Source organism: Cibotium barometz, chromosome 14 (assembly GCF_041138505.1).
Source record: "Cibotium barometz isolate CiBa-2024 chromosome 14, ASM4113850v1, whole genome shotgun sequence".
NCBI classification, from domain to species: Eukaryota; Viridiplantae; Streptophyta; class Polypodiopsida; order Cyatheales; family Cibotiaceae; genus Cibotium; species Cibotium barometz.
In genome coordinates, this window is record NC_141059.1 from 39,821,899 (window position 1) to 39,827,000 (window position 5,102).

Consider the following 5,102-nt stretch of genomic DNA (forward strand, 5'->3'; position numbering starts at 1 on the left):
TGGTGTCCTTCTTGTCGCTTCGACCGCTTCGTAGACGCTAAGCTTGTCAAGAAGTTCCCGTCTCTTCTCGGGCGTGACATTCGTGCAAAACCTCACCTCATGCCCACTCTCATGCAAGAGGTGGGCTCGCACTTTGTCGGCGCCACCCGTTCGCCGGTACGGGCAAAGCTTGCATACCCATGGCCGAGAACCGCCTCCATGAACGGATGTGGTGTAGTTTACCTCCTCCCACCATGTCCATCCCGTTGTCCTTCTACGAGAAGCCCCGGCACGTGAGGAGGATGCCATGGTTGAAGATGGCTTGCCGCTTGACTCTTGAGCCTTGAGGAGTGAGAGAGAGAGAGAGAGAGAGAGAGAGAGAGAGCCTTGAGGAATGAGAGAGAGAGAGAGAGAGAGAGAGCCTAGAGGCTTGGAAGTTGGAAGAGTCAAGACTCAAGAGGCTTGAGGGAGAGGTGAGAGCCTAGGCCCTAGACTCTAGAGCTTGGAACTTGGAAGTTGGAAGAGACTCGAGAGAACTTGAGAAGATTCAAGAAGCTTGAGCAATGAGCAATGAGCAATGAGCAATGAACTTGTGTGTGGCAGCTTGTAGCCTTGTAGAGGTGTGCTCTTATATAGATAGGCAAGAGAGAGAGAGGGCCAAGGCCCAACAGCCATAAACGGCTAGTAGAGCCCAAGCCCAACAGCCATAAACGGCTACAGTGGGGCAGGCACGCGGCACGCAGGCGCAACGGCCAGAAACGGGCCGGCGCAACGGCTATCTGCCGTCCCCCGACAACCGTCCCCGACAGCCGTCCCCCGTCCCTACGGCGTCCCCTGCGCCGTCCCCGGTTTGAAACGCCAGACAGAGGACGTCCGTCCGTCCCCGTCCCTGCGCCGTCCCCGCGTTCCTAGGCGCCGTCCCCGCCGTCCCCTGTGACTATGGTTTCAGGGCCTTTGAGGGAAGACTGGAGCCACTAGCCGAGACTGTTCGGGGGATCTGGCAGGTGCTTGGGCGGCGACTTCAACTTGATACAGGCAGCAGAGGACAGACTTGGAGGTGGCACGGCAACAATGTCAGGAGAAGAGTATTCAGCTTGGGGTTAGCTTCTCAAGATCGGATAGGAGGAGCATAGGCCCCAACCACTCTAGACTAGACATGTTTTATGTCGATGAGTGGGCTAGTAGACGTGGGGGCATGATCGGTATCTTGGCAGGCACTACCTTTTCTGATCACGCCCCGATTATTCTGTCCTTAGAGGACCCCTGGAGGTATGAAAGGCATGCGAGCTCTAGGATTCCGGACATCCTCATTCAGGACCCCGAGATATGCAGTAGGATAGAGCAGATATGGGCGGGATTGGACTTCATCTCAGGCTCTGCTGCGTGCACATTGGATGTGGGCCTAGGGGAGATCAACAGTTTCTTGCAAGAGGCAACCCAGAGCTGATTTGAGGGATTCCGGGAGCAGGAGAGGAGTCTGAGGAGTCGTCTAGCCTCTTTACAGCGGCTTCAGGAGAGGTATCCCGATAGCCAATGGATCAAGAGTCTACTAGTTGCCGCCTTATTGCTTGCAAAGCATCCATTTGGGGTCCAAGGATACCTAGGATTGGTTTATAGACGTGTGTGTGGATTGCCTGAAGCTGACATTTTCAACAGCTGCAGAAAAAGCTGGAAATGACACAGCCTGCTTTGAAGCTTTTTCAGGCAAAGCAGGATTGATTAGGTTGATAGCCTTATTCAGACGCTTGGCAAGAATGGTAGATGGTTTTTAATCTTATCTGACTGCAGATCCTGCAAGCAAGAGTTCAAAAGGGGGAATCATAAATGTGAAAGATGTGTCATGAAAGCTCAGCTCATTGTAGTATCAGTGCAGAAGTAAGATTTCAAGCAGCATAATGGATCAAAATGACCCACCTGACTGCCAAACTGGACTATGCCTTTCAAATGATCGATCTTTGCATGCACAAAGTTGTATTTCACAGCATCAACAGCATGTTTTTCAACAACAGAGAAATCGAAAAACGGAATAATCTTGAGGAGACTCTCAATCTTCATTGTCTGGTATACTTGAGACACCTGCAACTCGGAAAGGCCAGACCGTCATCAGCAATGAGACACACTTATACAGCATTACACAGATAAGCCAATACTCTAAGAGTTACCTGCTGCATGACTCTCAATGTGGTTAATGTCTCTAGGGCTGGAACATACTGCTCCAGTAGTACTTCAGGAATGGGTGACGCAGATGACAGCTTGTCACTAGTTTTTGACAGTCTAGAAAGTAAAGGCTGAACTTTAGCAGCAAGCTCCAAAGGGTGGAATTCAGTCTCCCACAGATTGTAGATATCCTTCACTTCAGGAGAAACATATGTCATGACACCCTTTGCCACCTAAGGAAATCCAAGCAGTGCCTCTCAGTAGCTGCAAAAAACAGGGGCCACGGAAGCCATCGGAGGCCATACACACAATTTCAAGATTACAAACTAATACAACCACATCAAAAGGCCGAAGTAAAACTCACAAGCTCTGCGAGTAGAGCTGAGCGAGAGAGCTGTAAAAAAACCAAAACCATAATATCAGTCAATGCAAAGAAAGATACTGTATATTTTGGCCAAGATCATGCCAAAGTTTTAGAGGCAGTTCAAGCAATAATGCCAACTTACAACATCTCTGGTGTCCTTCTTGGAGTCCAGGGTAAAACCTAGAAGACTAGCCATGCGAACATTCCTGTCTTTTTCCATTTCAAGCTCGAGATGAGAAGCCCCATACTTATGGTCATATGGTAAGACTGAGATTGTCGCCAGCAACACTGATGATGCCATCAATTGTAAGTCTTTCTGTGTCAAATTCTTGTTGTAACCATGCGTAAGCATGAAACAAGTTGCTGTTGGAGACCCAAAATATCTTTGTCAGTTTTGTATAGTATATAGCCATCATCTGAGGTTTTGGGCTCTTCTTCACCGTTGTCATGAGGCCGTGAATGTCCTCTATTGAACGGAAAGCTTCCTGGGACGGAGAAAAACTGCATGTTAGCACAATCACACAACCAAGAGAGAACTATGCAGAGCTTGCTTTGCGATCTGCCTCTGATTTGCCACAAACAAGTGGAACCATCAGCACAAAGCACATAAATTCTACCTTCAGCACGCTTGAGAGTATTTTCTGGCTTGGCAAAGGTACTCATGTCGAACCAACGGAGGGGGCGGCGATCTGCAGGAGAATAGCTTGCGCAATGGGAAGTGGGGAGGCCAGGCCTGTGTGCTTGTGAGAGAAGCGCGGGGGCGGGTTCACAAGCCGGTGGACGTCCGCCGTGCTGTTCAGACAGTTTACACTACGGTAGAATGGCAAGTGTTTGAACAGATCACACACGACCGACTTAATTTTCTGGCCTTGCCCTGAAACTAGGGCATGTGAACTAGGAAGGGTATATTACTCTTTGGGATTTGTATTTTTTTTTAAAAATTAGTGTACTTGGGTAGAGGTTCTGTGGCAAGTATGTATCGAATCCATTAGTTGTAGGTTGTCATGTAGCAATAGCACGAAAGGTTGTCATGTAGTAATGACGCAAGTTTTTGAACATATCAGACACGACCAACTTAATTTTTTGGCACGTGAACTAGGGAGGGTAAATTACTCTTTGGGATTTGTAATTTTAAATAGTGTACTTGGGTAGAGGTTATGTGGCAAGTATGGATCGAATCCATTAGTTAATGCAAAGTAAGTGTAGCCGACATATAAACAATGTCAAAGACCACCACCACCCATATAAACAATGCAAAAGACCACTGCCACTGCACTAGCATAGTAGGTTGTCATGTAGCAATAGCACAAAAGGTTGTCATGTAGTAATGACACTAAAAGAACACCTAGTCTTGTGGAAACCTTTTACAAAACTTGCCAGACAACCAACCACTATAGGAAGAGTAAAGGGAGATTTACGGCTCAAAAGTTTTATGATTTCATGTGCCTCAAGGATCTTTTGTGTGAGAAGGTGGGGTTCAAGCCAATGTTCACAACAAAACCCGCAAAAAGTGACAACGAAAATGTAAATATTTGGAGTTCACTTGTGAAAAATAAATTTTTTAATTTTTAAAAAATCACATAATTTGAGACCTAAAGTGAATCTCCTACAAGAAAAGGTAAGTTTAAGGTTTTCCATAACACTTAATTGACCTACATGGCATAATATTTTTTAAAGAGGGTTTTCTAAGGTTTGAAATATCTTTAAGGGTTAAGGTGGTTGTCCAATAAGATAAAGCCACATGGAATATTAGGTGAGAAATATTGCTATAAAAATGAGGTGACCATGGGCTATGCTAAAATATAAGGGCCAAAGTCCCATCACTCATGAGTCGTGTGCAAGTGTAGTGTGTAGAGGGGGTTTTTTTTATTAACCCTAAATTCTTCCAATTCTTAAGCTGGGCCTTCTAAGTTCTTACCACCTTCTAGCTTTTTCTTCCAATGCTTGAGCACTACTGCCGTCTGCGGCCTCTCGCTTCATGGTCCGCCTCTTATTTCATGATCATGGTCCGTGGCTCCGCTTGAGCCTCTACATGCTACGAATCGCCATCTCTTAGCACATCTACCATTTAAGGCTATGCTTACAGAGGTGCAGAGATACAAGGCTGAAGTTGATTCTAGCCAAGTGTGCTTTTATAGAAAAATCTAAAACTCTGTTAGGACACATTGTGTCACTTGGCTATAGATCAAGCTAAGGTGGAGGCCATATCCAAAATGTCTACTCCCCAGAATATTAAGCAACTGGAAAGATTCCTTGGCAAGGTGAAGTGGCATGCAAGATATTTGAAGTATCTAGCTCATATAGCATACCCATTATATGCACTGACCTATAAGGATGCAAAGTATGAATAGAGTCCGGAGTGTTAGAAGGCATTTCACTAGTTGAAAAGCATGGTATCATCTGCACCAGTAATGACCAACCCGGAATGGAATCTAATGTTCCATGTTTATGTAAATGCTTCAGACAAAGCAGTGGGTAGCGCACTAATGCAGGAAAAACAGGAAGGTTATATGTAACCCACCTATTATGCTAGCAAATCCCTCAAAAGGGCGAAAAGGAACTACAACATAATAGAATGAGTAGCTCTTTCAATGATCTATGC

The 5,102-nt window shown here is 46.0% G+C and overlaps 1 pseudogene across 1 annotated transcript; it reads right to left on the reverse strand.

Annotated features, from left to right (window-relative positions):
• Positions 1-877: 877 nt before the first annotated feature.
• LOC147632014 (eukaryotic translation initiation factor 3 subunit A-like) lies at positions 878-4,480 on the reverse strand (annotated as a pseudogene). The gene is made up of 6 exons (XR_015267297.1): positions 4,419-4,480; positions 2,643-3,001; positions 2,501-2,530; positions 2,142-2,369; positions 1,894-2,055; positions 878-1,770 (listed from the first exon to the last, which is right to left on the reverse strand). The product of XR_015267297.1 is annotated as a eukaryotic translation initiation factor 3 subunit A-like (transcript).
• Positions 4,481-5,102: the final 622 nt, after the last annotated feature.